Source organism: Nelumbo nucifera, chromosome 4 (assembly GCF_055504915.1).
Source record: "Nelumbo nucifera cultivar China Antique chromosome 4, China Antique-T2T, whole genome shotgun sequence".
Classification (NCBI taxonomy): Eukaryota; Viridiplantae; Streptophyta; class Magnoliopsida; order Proteales; family Nelumbonaceae; genus Nelumbo; species Nelumbo nucifera.
The window spans coordinates 28439694-28456189 of NC_142652.1; the positions used below are offsets into that span (position 1 = coordinate 28439694).

Below are 16496 nucleotides of genomic sequence, written 5' to 3' on the forward strand. Positions count from 1 at the left end.
AGAAAAATTCTTTTGAATTATTTGGGAGATCATTTCAACTCCCTCCCATTTTTTCCTAGCCCTAACCTAGAATCAAACTATCGGCGATTTCACTGTACAGCTGACGTTCGTGAGTGTGAAGTACACCGGTAGCAAGAAATCAATTGGTGATAAGTATGCTTGTCTTCTTCTTCTTCTTCTTCGAATTCTCTCATCTCGTTATTCCGACATCGACGGTCATCAGCCATCAGAACGAAGGTCCACTAGGGGAACAGGTACTCTCTCCACCGTATCATTCGAACCCTACCCTGTTACCAGATCATCGGCGACCAACACCAACCGACGTCCATGAGGAGCTTCTATCCAAAGTGGTACATCACGGACATTACTTCCCCCACCCCCACTGTGAATGCACTTGAAGTTACATCAGTGTCATGTTGCTTGATTTTTTTAAATGATTTTCTAAAACTATTGTGACTGATATAAGCTACAGGTCTCTTGAGTCTTGACTCTTGATTATGAAATTCAAGCTAGCTCCTTACAAGAAATTGGTGGTTTCCCAAGACGTGCTAGTTTCCTGTCATGAAGATCAGTACTGCTTTGGCCGTGCTTAATTTTGGTAGGTATGCTTTACCACATTAAACCAAGCAATGCATTAGTTTGTTTACAGAAGTGCAAAGAGTTGAAGGTTAGTCTGAGCTATATTTTGTGTTTCCTTACCTATTTTCATTACTGAAGTTTAGTTTTTGGAGGAAGTTCCATTAGATGTTGCTCCACATTCTCTATGGAAGTTTAACACCATTGCTTTTCCAATTGCAGAGTTCTGTCTGCCGACCTGTTCAAGATACTGGGTACTGGAAACAAGGCCAAGCTACTGGAAACAAGCTAGTGCCATTCATTGGGTACCCTAGAATTGCCATGTGGCAATTCATGCCCCCTGCTGCAATTGGTGCCTCACAAGATCATGTTCTCTGCCCCCCGGTTGCTTAAGCTGGAAGATCTTGGTGATAGATTAGCCTTAATGTTCCTAAAGAAATGTTCAGTGTCTTTGATCTTTTTTTTTTGGAAAATTTCCTTGTTGACTTCATTTTAGTTGGAAATCAGAAATAACAAGATTAGATGGGTTAAAAACATTCGGAATTTTGTAATTTTGTTAACCCGGTATTGTTGCTCATTTGTAAAATCGGATCCAAGTAATTTATTTTGGATTCTCGTCTGTGTGTGTTTGGCACATCAATGTTATTCATTAGATGTTTAATCTACATATGCTATTGTTGCTCATTTCAGAATCATTCTGTTCCTTGGGTTAATTTTATTGTCCCATGCGTGGTGTTGTCTGAACGCCAAGAGGCAGACAAAACTGCTCAGATGGAAGCTTGTTTTCTGGATAGGCCACCTGTAATATTTGAGCCCAAGTTGAATGTTAACAGTTAACATTCAAAACTTGGTAGAACCATTTTTTGCACAGGTCCTATAGACATTGTTGTGCAGCATATGACAGGATGAATGAATACTTTGTATTGGTCCCGATTTTCACTTGGCCATTGGTCATGTTAGATCATTGCCTCATCATTTGTGGACTGTCATGCACGATATGCTCTCATTTTCCGGAGAAACTCATTACTAGTTATCAATTGAATGCTCTCATTTTAATGAATACTACTTTACTAGTTATCAATTGGATGTAAGTTTTTCGGGTATCATGGTCAAACCCATGGTTTTCCATTACACCATGTCTGCAAGTGCAGAATGAAGTTTCCAGTTGTATTTTATCAATTGGCATTTTTTCTTGAACATGGGTAACACCCTCACAAATGATTTTGAATCTTCGTAGGAGGCCGATTATATCGGCATTGGGCCATGACCATTCAGTCTGATATACCCCGATATGTACAGAGAAGATATGTTTTATGATTAGCCAAATCTTATAATAAGGGGTATTATTATTATTATTTTTTTGAAGCATTAGTGCGTTACAAGTTGCATTGTAGGCATTTAACTTACACACAAATTCATTATGGTAGTGTAAATACAAAGAAACCTCATAGAGCTAACATATTTATAACTTATTGAGAAAATAGGAACAGGGCATAGGAACAAGAGTAGAATCTAGAGACAGAGAAGAGAGAAAGTAGGGGGGGGGGGGGGAGGCAGCTTCATTCAAATCCCCAACAAAATCAAACAATGGATTTATACTCCATGAAATCCAAAGGCTCCAAAGCTAGTAATCAGAACAGACTTATAGCCATAACTGTACAGACTGAGAATACAATGGAGGCCCTACCATATTTCACTATGGCCCTCTGTACTACCAGTAACCCAAGAAGTGATGCCACAAAAGTACCAATAAAAAAGATAATTTCATTTATGTGATCCACGCCGGCCGGTAAGTATTGGACTGTAGACATTGAAGAAGATAATCAAACCATGAAGGAACAAGTGGCTGTTGCCACCAGCACACAACAAAGCCATGGCAAAGATGATAACTCAGTGTAACAGACATGAATCATGATCTTTCATAGAGTTTACCCAGATATTGCATTCATGAAGGCAACCCCGAATAAATGAAACTTTGCTTGAGGCTGTTTCTGTTGTACAAGATCATGATGGTAAGCCAGCCAATGCAGTACAAAACTCTGAGACTGGATCTAATTAGCAAGAGTACCCATTTCCTTGGTGGACCTTCGTTCTGATGACTAATGACCACCGGTCTACTTCACGCTCACGGGCATCGGCGGTACAATGAAATCGCCGATGGTTTGCTTCTGGGTTAGGGCTTGGAGGAGAAAATGGGAGGGAAATGAACTCCCAAATCCCAAATAATTCAAAAGAATGATTTTTTTTGCCTTTTTTGTCTTGTTTTTGTCCGGTTCAACCGGATTCAATTGACTAATGCCTGAAAGCCCGTTAACGTTAAGATAAGTTTGAAGTGGGTGACGTGCATGCCTCCTATTGGAGGGTGCACTCTTCCCGTAAACTCAAGGGTCCACTGAATCCAGACTCCAATGGGTCTCGAGTTCACATTTTGTGAAACCCGTGGGTTTACATTCACAGAAAGTGTGAACCCACCAATACGTGTTGAACACGTTACCACTAATGGCTTATCAAACAATCTAACGGGAACTAATGGAGTTATCCTCTGTTAACAGTCGTTCATTGGCTGGACCAGTCACTAAAAGACAAAAAAAAAAAAAAAAAATAATTCATATCCAAATGAACGAAAATCCCAAATGAACGAAAATTCATCTAAACTCTAGCCAAATCAGATCATCGATGATGTATATAGGGCAACCGACATCTGACAATGTCATTCTAGTGAAAAACGAATTCTCCCTTCTTCTTCTTCTTCTTCTCGACAACAACACTAAATAGAGGTATAACAACAACTACAGATCTCCCTCCTCTCCAATCTCTCTCTCTCCTCTTTCATATCAATTTCCTCTCTTTCATTCTCTCTCCCTCTCTCTCATAATTATTCCCTCTCTTTCTTTCTTTCTCTTTCCACCATCCCCTATTTCCTCCAACGACGTTACCACTGCTGCAACTTTAATGGCAAATCCCCTTGCCCACAGTCATGCCCTCCATTGTTGATCATCGGATTAGATCAGCCTCGATTCCTCCTATCGCTTCTTCTTTCCCTATAAATTGAGCTCTTATAATCATTATTATTATTTTTTCTTTTGCTTTTGAATGATTTATAAACCAAAGGTACCCTACCTCCTTCCGCTCTCAAACAACCGAAGCTTCAAATCGGAAGGAACCTCTACTCTGAAATGACTAAAGCTTCAAATCAGCACCATTAGTCTCCTAATCAAGTTGAGAAAAGTAGATACTAAATGAAACCAGCTCTAGCATTAGAGTGTCTAATTTTTTGTTGTTGCCGCCGGAAGTTTGTTGGTTTTTGCTAGAATAACTTCATCAAACGTCGGTGATTTGGTCGAGTTCAAATCCTCACCCCACAAGGGGCCGCCCTACAATGCCCCACAGCACATCCCTACCGTGAATTGAGATGATCTGGCCGAGTTCAAATCTTCACCCCACAAGGGGCCGCCCTACAACGCCCCACAGCACATCCCTACCGTGAATTGAGAACATCTCCCGATGATGACATCATCGGTTCTAATACATCATTGAGAGATGTTCCAACCAATGAAACAACCATCAACGGGATAACTCCGCTAGTTCTCGTTAGTCTACCTGTTAAGCCATTACTGGTGACGTGTTCAACACGTGTTGGTGTGCTCATGCAGAAGTGTTCAGATTTTGATCTTGAGCCTTGACAACAACTACCCTTGTCTATCAATTAGTAGAGGAGATAGTAGCAGAAGTAGAAAGTTGTAATATCATGTGGCTTCATTCAATTCCCATCTTGCATTCATATCTATCCAACTCTGGAATTAAGTTCCTTGTAGGCATTGTTTTAAAAGGCTTAAGCTTTGAAGCATGAGGCGAGGTGTTCAGATTTTACCTCAAAGTTTAAGCCTCACAACTTTGGTTTGAGGCTTAAGCCTCAAGTCTCAAGGCGTGAGACGTAACATGAGGTGTAAAAAGGCGTAAGCCTCAAATATCAACATTATTTAGTGATTTCATGCAAAAAATACATATTTTTATATATTTGTTATAGTTCAAGATATATAGAAAAATCACTTTAATAATTATGGGCCAAATAAAAAAGAGTAAAAATGAAAAACTGATAGGGAAAATCAAGTTCTATTAGTTTATATTAGTATTTTACCCTAAGAGAGTTCAATGTAATAAAAGGGTCAATCAAGTTATTAGTTTCCCTTAGATAAATCAAGTGGAATTTGTTTTCTTAATAATCTAATTTAACATCCCAAATTTGTTTTTTTTTTTCATTTTTTTCCTAATGGATTTACTTTTTGTTATTGATTTTTTTTTTTGCATAGATCAAATCAACTACATTGTTTCTTTTCTTCCTAATTGTTGGATGACCGTAAATCTAATGCCCATTATATAAATGATTCTTCATATGAATAATTTCTAAGATTGCATTTTGAAACATAAAAATATTAAAATGTAAAATGCTTATATTGGTAGATGATTAATTGTTATTTTATTTAATGCTTAAAAGTTAAAGTTTATTGCTTATAAACTTATATTTTATGGATATTTGTACCTTTCATCATTCTAATTTGGTATATTACATGTGATTTTTATCATTTATAAATTTTAATTATTTTTTTCTTAATTTTTGAGGCTTATGCCTCACCTATTTGGACCACTATAGCTCAACTACACCTTTAGCCTTTTAAAACATTGGTTGTAGGTAATTTTTAGATCTCATATAGGGCCTTCAACCCTTTCAATTTTATTACCAATTTAGGGGGTGTTTTGTAATGTGGATGAGAAATTGATGGGTATAGACTAATTCACACCATACCTTCTAATAGGGATCAATCCACACCACACCACTATTTACAATTGTTCTAAATTGTGGGCAAAAACTCTCTACACCCACAAGAGTATTCTATAGGCATGGTGTGGATAATTTACACAATTGATCATGAATGAAAAAAAAATATCATAATTTAAGTTAAAAATAATATGAAATAATAATATAAAATAATAATGGATACAATAAAACACCAATACATAATTACAAATAAATATAAGATAAATATATATATATATATATAATATGAATTTGTATAATAATACAAAACCATTTTGATTAACAAAAAATGGTAATAAATTAATTAAAATGGTTTAATATTTAAAAAATCATTAAATATATTAATTAAAACATATTATTGAATATGTTAAAAGATTAAAAAATATGTTAAATAATTAAATAAAATGAAGGTAGTTGGACCAATGTAGCACAAGTGTATTACACCGAATCCTTTCCAGAAATTGTCTATGCCATAATGTGGCCCATCTACAAAAAATATACTATAAAGGATAAGTTAAGATAAACCTATCCCTGTTCATACTATTTTGTAGATGGGGACCACCCACACAAAACAAAACACGATAGAATCAAAATGGTCCTACCCACGATATATTCATAGTACCAAATACCCTCTTAATGAATACGTTAGGAAGAAAAGGGACCATCTTGAACATGGGCATGTGTTTACACCCTAGTCCAGATCACCTCCATACCCCACCCTGTTATTTGGATCTTATCCCGACCATTTATGTTGGTTGGAAGTTTCAATTTTTTAACTAACAAAGACAAATTCCAAATCAGGGGTTTGCTTCGACATGTGGATTGTGGAGAGGTTGTTGGACCATGACCATGAGACGGTGGAAATGAAAAAGAAAAGGAACTATGAAACTTTTTCTTGGCCTAACTTGCATTAAAAAAATTGGAAATTTTTGTTGACATCATGTCGACAGAAGTCTTCCCCAATTTATTATCGAAAATAAACCAAACCTGAACTACTAGTCTTACTTCACCCATTGTAAGATTAAGATCTAAACTTTTAAAGTCTTACCACCTACTATTTTAGTAGGATCTCCGACAATAAAATATATTCCAATACCCTACCTAACTTGATCTGTAATCATACATCTTATTATGAAATTGGGGCTCACCATAAAAAGTGGGACCCACCATGCATGAGATGTGTGGTGTCAGATGATGTTAATAAGGTGTTGGAACATATTTTGTTAACAGATGATTCAGATTCCTACTAAGTATATAACTTGGGTCAGGTTAATTGAATTCGGGTTGATAATTGAGTTAGGGTTAGGATTGAAATTATGAATAGTTAAATTAGGATTGATCTCTCGGGAAATCTCACTATAAATCATTTATTTTCTTATTTTGGTATTAAAAGAATCAATAAAAATATCAAACAAACAAATACTAAAAAAATAAGGTCAATATATGTCAGAAAAGTTGAATCTACATCTGAACTTAAGAGATCATGTGAGATTTTGTAAGAGATGGGAGTAAAGTATAATCCACTACCCGAGCCTAACTGGGTTGAGGTTGACGCCTTTCAAAAAAAAAGATAGGGTTGAAGATTGTTAATTGGGGGTTTAGAAATTTGAATTGGGCTAGGGTTGGGTTGCCTCAACCCGGCCCAACTTGCACCGCAACCTGACTACCTCCTCCATGGTTCCATGTTGACCGGTATTTGGAATGATTTTTTCCATGGAACCCCTAAACTCTCATAGAGGAAAGGTCATTATTTTGCCACGTGGCATATTGTGTGGTGATAATATTTTGTCACTTACTCAACTACCCACTGGACTATTGTCTTTTTGATAATCAACTGTATCGTTGTCAAATGTCCTTTTTCTTAATTCCAAAATTTGCTCCAAGTGGAAGTGGCCACCGATAAATTTTATTAACCATCGTCAAAATGTTTTTAACCAAAAAAAACCGTCAAAATGTCATTTATTTTCCATATAAATATTAAATGAAGGCAGGAATTAGTATAGTAATTTTTGAATGCTAATATAGTGTGTGTTTTGTTTTGTTTTGTGGGCGTTTCGTGATAATGTTGCCATATCATCATCAAATCAGCATTTATTCTATCATATTCATTGTATGTATTGATATTCAAAAAAGTGGGTTTTGATTTATGTGTGCACCAACTATTGGGGGAAATCTTCCCCAATAGTTTAACATTTATTCAGTGTTCCACTGATATAACACCTAATGGCGCCTAATGGCGTCTAATTATCCACAAACGATTTATCAAATACTTTTCTCAATTTTGAAGAATTCTAGTACATGCATTTACTTAATAAGACAATATGGCTCATCATCATCGTCTTTATGTGCACATTATGAAGTTATTTACAATTCACTTGGACTTGGGGAGTTATCAATATATTATTTGGTGTCTAAATCTTAATAGCTAGTGATGAAGGGAAATTTGGCCCGACCTCGCAATCGCCCGACACGTGGCAAAGGCAAACAACTCGGGACAGTAAAGCGCCCGAAGCGAACATCGGAAGCAAGTCCAAGCTCACTACCAAGCCCGAGCTCCAGACCGCTCTACTAGCAACCCGAGCTCTCTACCAAGAGTCCGATCTCCCTACTGGGAGTCCGAGCTCCCTATTAAGAGCGAGCTCCCTATTAAGAGTCCGAGCTCCCTAATAAGAACCCGAGCTCCCTACTGGGAGCCCGAGCTCCCTATTAAGAGCGAGCTCCCTAGTGAGTCCGAGCTCCTTATTAAGAGCGAGCTCCCTACTGGGAGTCCCCTACTGAGAACCCGAGCTCCCTACAAGGAGCACAAACTATACTAGGCCCCAAGCCTCACAAAAGCTGTGACCCGAGCTGGCCCATGGCAGCTCGGAACACTCCCCAAACCGAACTCAAGACACCTCGCTCGCCAATCCAACACTTCGCTTCCGAAACACCAGGCTGACCAAACGTACCTGACACCAAGGACGTCTGTATCCAAGGGCGACGCACCTGACTGATTTGGGATCTGACGCCTGACAGCCGCACTTCAAACGGCCTCCTGCTACCGCCACCTGCAACCGTCGTTACTAGCCGCAGAGACGGCTCCGACAAAAGGAGCAGTGGCGGTTCTGTCCGGCCAGAGGAAATGACATCCGAATGGCAGGGGTTCAGAAGTAATCATGCCCGATCTGACGGAAGCCTGGAAGTGAGTGCGCGAGGTGGTTATAAAAGGCTCCTACCCCCCAGGAACGAGGTATGCGAACTTTTGCGCTATCTGGTCTATCTTGCCTTTGAAAGACTCTAACTTGAGCTTCGGAGCCCTTACGCCGGGTTCTCCCCGGAGCTTCTCTTCTCCTTCCGTTTCAGGTCCCTGTTACTCAGTTCAGAGGCAAGATCGTTGACAACTAAGACCGGCCAGATTGTGCATCATCAATTGGCGCCGTCTGTGGGAACGCTTCAAAAGGCCTCCCTCCAAAACTTTCATACCCCTTTCTTCTTCTTTGAAAAACTCAATACTCATGGCCTCCTCCAGCAACTCCGGACGCGGCACAGAGACAAACACCACCGGGGAACAGCCTCAAGTTCTCGTGGTGTGTGTTGGGCAGTTCACCATCCCCCTCTCTGTGGACGGAGTTCCCAATCTGAATACGCCACAAGCAGTGGCGCCTGCAAACCTACCTGCCACAAACATCCCCTTTCCTCTCCCCATCGAAACTACCCTCACTGAACCAACCACCGTCCCCCTAGCAGCTAGCCAAAATTGGTTGGACGACCTAATGCAGTGCATGCGGACAATGCAAGCCCAGATGCAACAATTCCAGCAACACCAGCTTCACCAGCACCAAGTGTTGCACAACCTCTCCCAGTATCACTATCAACAGCAGTTCCCCCAACTGCCACCGAACCAACCATTACTCCCACCTCGCCACCCTGCTCCGAAGCCGGTCAAGGCCTCTCCGCAGGATGGACGCCTCCACCAAGGAAAGGCCTCCAGGCCTCAGATCCCCCCAAATAGCCAGGCCTCGTCCCCAGGCCGGAGAGAGAGAAAAGTCATCTCCGCCTCGCAGCTCGCAGGCGGGTCGGGAACCTCGCCCGCGAGATCGGCACCTCGGGGCTCCAAACCGGAGTTCCCGCTCGTGGAAAACCGATTCGGCGCACTGACAGCGGCGGACTACCAGCACTTCGGGCTCATCGAGCTCGGCAACACGGAGGCCAGCAGCGCCAGTACAAGGCCCACTCAGCAGCGAAGGCGCCGTCGAGGTCGACGAACCACCACCCGCGTCCTGTCAGAGCTCAGAGGCAAAGGCGAGACGAGCTCGGACGAGCTGGGAGTTGCCCTGATTCTCTCAGTTCCTTCCCCCCTCGCGTCAGAACTCCTAGCAGTCCCCCTGCCCAGAGATTTCAAGCTCCCGCCCCTAGACAAGTATGACGGGTCCTTCGACCCCAACGACCACGTTGACGCTTTCCAGTCCCAAATGCACCTCGCCAGAGCCAGCGAATCATGCATGTGCATGGCTTTCACCACCACCCTCAAGGGGGTAGCCTGCACTTGGTACAGGAACCTGGCCCCCAGGTCGATAAACTGTTGGGCTCAGTTCGTGCAGGTCTTCACTGCACACTTTGTCACCAGCAAACGGTGCCCCAGAGCAGAGGAAAGCATCTTCGGGATAGTCCAAAGGGAAGGAGAACCCATACGGGGCTACATCAAACGATTCAATGAAGCATGCTTACAGATACCGCGGTTAGATCCCGCGGTGCAGCTCGCCGCAGCAAAAAGAGGGGTGACGCACTAGGAGTTCAAATGGCACATGGTAGCCAACCAGCCCGCGATCGTGGCCGAGTTCCTCAAGCTCGCGGACAAGTTCATGAGAACGGAGGAGGAAATCAACCAGCGAACCGAGGGCAGGAACGAGAAAAGAAAGAGGGATGGCGAGCCCTCTAACTCAGCCGATCGAAAAAACCCGGCCCGGGACCCGAAACCGAACCAATCGTTCCGAGCTCCCCTGCCAGTTCGGACGGATTACACGCCACTGAACACGAGGCAGACCGAGATCTTAATGACGATTAAGGACGCCCCGTACGTGAAATGGCCACCCTCGCCTAAAGGGAAATCCGAACGAAAGAAACAAGAATTTGTATTGTAGTTTCCATAGGGACCATGGTCACAGTACCGAACAGTGCAATAACCTCCGAGACGAAATAGAGGGGCTCATCCATCGCGGATACTTAAGGAACTTTGTACAGCACAACAATAATAGCAATAAAGCGGATCGGCCAGGCGAGCACGATGCAGCGACAACCTCCGGCAGAGAGGCCAATTCGGGGAACCATCCATGTAATTGTGGGAGGTCCGGTGGTAGCGGGGTGCACATTGGCGGCAGCCCGGACTTCAGTTCGCGAAGCGGTCCTCAAGGAGCAGAACCCTCCGAAAAGGCCAAAGACCGAAGAGTCAATCCTCTTCACAGAAGACGACACGCGAGGAGTTCGCTACCCTCACGATGATGCGCTTGTCATTAAACTAAGGATCAACGACTTCGAGGTTAGGCGCGTACTCGTAGATTCGGGCAGCTCGGCGGACATCCTCTTCAAATCGGCTACAGCTGCCAAGGAGCGAACTAAAGCCCGCAAGCACTACCCTGGTGGGCTTCATCGGAGAGGAAGTCAGGCCCCTTGGAAAAATAACGGTGCCCGTGGAAGTCGGCACGTGGCCTTGTGCGGTTAGACTCAACCACGACTTCCTAATGGTCGCGACCCCCTCCCCATACAATGCCATAATAGGGCGGCCAATCACGCATATCCTGCGGGCGGTGGTCTCCACCTACTATTTGGCCATGAAGTTCCATACGGACTTCGGTGTGGGGGTAGCGCGGGGCGACCAGCTCGAGTCCCGCAAGTGCTACGTTGCTGCCCTAAAGGGAAAGACCAAGGCGGCCGGCGACCTCGATCTGGAGCGGCCCGCGGAGCAAGGCGAAGAACGAGCCTCGCCCACAAAAGAAACAGTCGCGATCCCGACCTCGCCTACGGACCCAGCTCGCGCACTCCAAATTGGTGCTTCTGTCAAAGAACCCCTACGGACCGAACTGGTAAGTTTTTACTCCAAAATTTAGATATTTTTGCATGGTCCGCGGCCGATATGCCCGGTATTGACCCTGGTCTTATAACTCACAAACTTAACACTGACCCTTTAGTCAGACCCGTTAGACAGAGGAAACGGAACTTAGCCCCAGAGCGCTGGAAAGCGGTCGACGAGGAAGTCGAGAAGCTCCTCGTGGCAGACTTCATAAGGGAAGTCCATTACCCGATCTGGGTGGCCAACCCTATGCTGGTGAAAAAGGCGAACGACAAGTGGCGCATGTGCGTCGACTACACCGACCTGAACCGAGCTTGCCCGAAAGACTGCTTCCCCCTTCCTAGGATCGACCGCCTAGTGGACGTGACCTCAGGACCTGAATTGCTAAGCTTCCTGGATGCCTACTCAGGCTACAACCAAATCCGGATGGACCAATCCGACGAGGAAAAAACCAGCTTCATAACCGAGTTCGGTCTATACTGTTACAAGGTGATGCTCTTCGGGTTAAAAAACGCCGGGGTGACCTTCCAAAGACTTGTAAATAGGCTATTTCGGCCCCTGATCGGCACAAAGATAGAGTGCTATGTAGACGACATGGTTGTCAAAACACAGTTTTCACAAGAATTAATACAAGACTTAGATTCTGTCTTCCAAATCCTGCGTCAGTATAGCATGAAATTGAATCCCAACAAATGTGTATTTGGCGTCACCTCGGGCAAATTCCTAGGCTACGTTGTCAATCGACGCGGTATCGAGGCCAACCCGAACAAGATAAAAGTCATCCTGGATATGAGACCACCTCGAAAAATAAAAGAAGTCCAGAGGCTAAACGGCCGCATAGCCGCTCTAAGCCGCTTCATGTCCAAGTCGGCAGATCGCTGCCTACCCTTCTTCAAAGCAATCAAAGGCAAAGGGTTCGAATGGACCCAAGACTGTCAGCTCGCGTTTGACGAGCTAAAAGGCTACCTCGCCAGTGTGCCAACCTTAGCTCGGCCCGAGGAAGGCGAAGTCTTAGAACTGTACCTCTCGGCTAGCGACGAGGTGGTCAGTTCGGTACTAGTAAAGGAAGCAGACCGGGTCCAACGACCCATATATTATGTTAGTAAAATCTTACAGGGAGCAGAGACAAGGTACCCGCAGATAGAAAAGCTAGCGTATGCACTGGTGGTAGCAGCACGGAAACTCCGCCCGTACTTCCAGGCTCACACCGTCATCGTCCCGACCGACAAACCTCTGAGACAAGTTTTACTCAAACCCGAGGTTTCCGGCCGGCTGACGAAGTGGGCCATCAAACTCAGTGAGTATGATCTCCAGTACAAGCCAAGAACTGCCATTAAGGCCCAAGCCTTGGCAGATTTTATTGCAGAATGCACATTTAGCCTCGAAGCCCCTGAGCCGGTCGAGCCCGAGATCCCTAGTTCGGGCGAACTCGGAGCTCCCAAGCCAAATGAGTCCGAACCCCGTGAAGTAGCAGCTAGTGTGGCATCCCTCCTGGTTAGACCAAGCGCGGACTGGGATGAGGAGCCCTGGATCCTTCACGTAGATAGCTCCTCGAACCAACAAGCCAGCGGGGCTGGAATAGTGCTATGCGGCCCGAGCGGAACAAAACTGGAATACGCACTACGCTTTAAGTTCGCGGCATCCAACAACGAGGCGGAGTACAAGGCACTGATAGCCGAGATAAACCTAGCGCACAAGGTCGGAGCAAAGCACATGGTTATCTGCAGTGATTCCCAGCTCGTGGTCAACCACGTTACAGGCGAATACGAAGCGCACGAGCTCACAATGATTGCATATTTGGAAAAAGTAAAGGAGGCTCTGCTCAACTTCCAGTCACACTTCATCAAGCAAATCCCGAGGTCAGAGAACGCTGAGGCCGACACCCTGTCCCGACTGGCTAGCACGAGCCACAACGCCAGGAGAACCGTGTATGTAGAGGACTTACCTCGGCCCAACATTCTCGGTGGGGCAGAAGAGGTCACTCCCGTCACCGAAGCAGAGCCGAGCTGGATCGACCCACTCGCGAGCTTCCTGTTAGACGGAACCCTCCCCGCGGACCGCAACGCAGCCAAGAGGGTGCAGCGCCAGGCAGCCAAATACGTCATTATCAACGAACGGTTGTACCGATGATCCTACACGCGCCCTTATCTGTGATGCTTGCGCCCAACCGAAGCCGAGCTGGTACTCCGCGACACCCATGAAGGCTTGTGCGGCGGACACCTGGGGGGCAGAGCCCTTGCCCAAAAGGCACTTCGACAAGGATACTACTGGCCAACAATGAAGACAGAGGCAATCGAGCTCGTCAGAAAATGCGACATGTGTCAGAAGCATGCTGGCATCCACCATCAGCCCGTTGCCGACCTCAAATACCTCACCAGCCCATGGCCCTTCGCCCAATGGGGCATCGACCTCCTGGGGCCATTCCCACCAGCGACAGGCGGGAGAAAATTCCTAGTGGTGGCAGTAGATTACTTCACAAAGTGGATAGAAGCTGAACCCCTGGCAATAGTTACAGCCCGAAACATACAGAACTTCTTTTGGAAGAACATTGTATGTCGCTTCGGGCTACCTCGGGTACTGATTTTCGACAACGGCAAACAGTTCGAAGATATCAAGTTCCAAGAATGGTGCCAAAGTATGGGAATTAGTCAGAACTTCACGTCGGTCGCACACCCGCAGGCAAATGGCCAAACAGAAGTAATGAACAGAGCCATCCTCCGCGGACTGAAAACACGATTAGACCGAGCCAAAGGTTTGTGGGCAGACGAACTACCAAGTGTTCTATGGGCTCATCGAACCACGGAAAAAACCGCCACAGGAGAGACCTCGTTTAACCTCACCTATGGCACCGAGGCAGTGATCCTAGCGGAATTCGAAGTGCCTACGTTGCGACTAAAAGCGTACGACTAATAGACAAACGAGGGCGAGTTATGCACCAACCTCGACCTACTAGACGAAGTGAGAGACCTCGTGCACATCCGAACTGCGGCCTACCAACAAAAGGTAGCTCGGTATTATAACGCGCGAGTAAAGAAGAGGAACTTCCGCGTCGGCGACCTGGTTCTTCGAAAGGTCATGGTGCCCGAACCCGGCATAGGGAAACTTGGACCAAACTGGGAAGGACCCTACAGAGTAATGAAAGCACTCGGTGGGGGAGCATACGAGCTCAGAATCCTAGAAGGAAAACAAGTACCCCGAGCATGGAACGTCGTCAACTTAAGAAGATACTACCTATAAACCACAAAGGCAAGCACCCCGAAGCCTAGGTAGAAAACGAACTGAAGGACCGAAATGGTTAGTTCGGCAAAAAACGCAGCTCGAAGACGACCAGAAAAATAGCCATTTCATGTCAGAAAACGAACTGAAGGACTGAAATGGTCAGTTCGGCAAAAAATGCAGCTCGAAGACAACCAACACTTGAACAAAAAGCCATTTCATTTCAGATAGAGGTGTACATTCAAAAAAAAAAAGCCATTACAAGCCAGGGGCTACTTCATCATTATCAGAAGCCACTTCGACAACACCCCGAAGGACCTGCCTCCCCCTCGGAGTCCGGTTCGGCATCCGCAACATTAGCCATCTCTTGAGTAATGCGCGAAGTGGATATGGCACTGGTATCGAGGTCGGGGTACGTATTCCGGATCATCCACCGGCTTAGCTTGAAACCCCTCCTGTAGGAGTCCACCATCAGATCATCGAAATCCGGCGAAGCAATATAATCACTGACAGCTTTCTTCTTCGCGTCTTCGATGCCTTGAGAGAAAATCTGAGTCCTCTCCCTGATATCCTCCTGAAGATACTCGACCTGGTGCTCCAGGTCCAGCTTTAATTCCGCCATATGCTTCACCACCACTCCCATGGCCTCGGCATTTCTCTGAGACCTCGCCTGCCTAGAACGCGCGAGGCGAGCAGCAGCCTCAGCAGCACGAGCATTCTCCTCGGCAGTTCGAGCAGCCTCCTCGGCAGCTTGCGCCTGCCTCGAGCATCTCTCCACCTAGTTTGCCAAGGCGTGAATGGAAGAGTTCACCTATCAAAGGAAAACGGGATCAAAGGAACGAATAGAAGAATAAAAGCCGAACTCTAAAGAAGGGAAAACTTACCACCATGGCATGAGTAACAGCACGGCAGACCACTTGGTGCAGAGGGAGTTCAGTCCACGCCGCAACTTCCTCGGGAAACATCGCCTCCTTACTCCGTTGCCGAGCCCGACGGCCCAGCTCGCGTATGGGCAGACTCGGAGTAAGCGGGAGCCCCTGTGTGTGTGGTTTCGGCATAAGGAGCCCCCGCTGGCTCCTGCATAGGAGGAACCATCTCGGGCTCCTCCACCGGATAGTCCGGCACCTCGGGCTCCGCACCCTAGGATGGCTCGGTGCGAGCTCGCTTAGCCACCCATTTTCTCCTCTTCATGCCCTAGAACAAGTGCCTACCTCGGGTCCCTCGAGAGTCCACCATACCTGCGAAAAGGAGTTCGGCATCAATAAGACACGTAAAAGAAGAGCAAGACAGGATCACAAGGGAAAAAACCTACCCGAACTCAGGCCCACAGCAATAAGCTTGGCCTCCGTCAGATACCGTTGACAATCCAGCCCAAGTCGCGCCCATTGCCGGAGGCCCTTCGCCGTCTCCTTATCAAGTGTGACACCGGAGTCGGGGGCGGCCATCCCCCAGCCGGTTTGAAACGGCCACCCTAGCGCACTTCGCACCCCGAAATAGTCCCGCTTCCACGCTGGGACCTTATTAGGGAGTCTGTGTAAGAGCTTGAAGCCCGGGCGAGGAGACAGGTAATATGCCCGCCTACGCCCAGGAAGGGGACCCGCTTGTTTTTTCAGCATTAAAATAGAGGAGAAAATCTCTAGATCCAAAGGAAAGTTCTCGTCACAAAATAAGGAGATCGTCCCCACTAAATTTCTAATGGAGTTCGGGTGAAGCTGGCCGACTGTCACATCGAAGTGGTTTAGAACCTCGACGAGAAGAGGATGAAAGGGCAGTCGCAGCCCCGCAGCAAGCTGTTCCCGAAAAATCACGATCTCATTAGGACCGTGTTCCCAAGGGAAGCTA

General features: G+C 45.8%; 1 long non-coding RNA gene across 2 annotated transcripts; it reads left to right on the forward strand.

Moving 5' to 3' along the window:
• Positions 1-1274, forward strand: LOC104613286 (uncharacterized). Of its 2 annotated transcripts, XR_002023565.2 has the most exons (3): positions 1-350; positions 473-602; positions 799-1274. It is a non-coding gene; the product is annotated as an uncharacterized LOC104613286 (long non-coding RNA). The 2 variants fall into 2 exon arrangements; XR_016085128.1 differs by having other exon boundaries at positions 473-1274.
• Positions 1275-16496: the final 15222 nt, after the last annotated feature.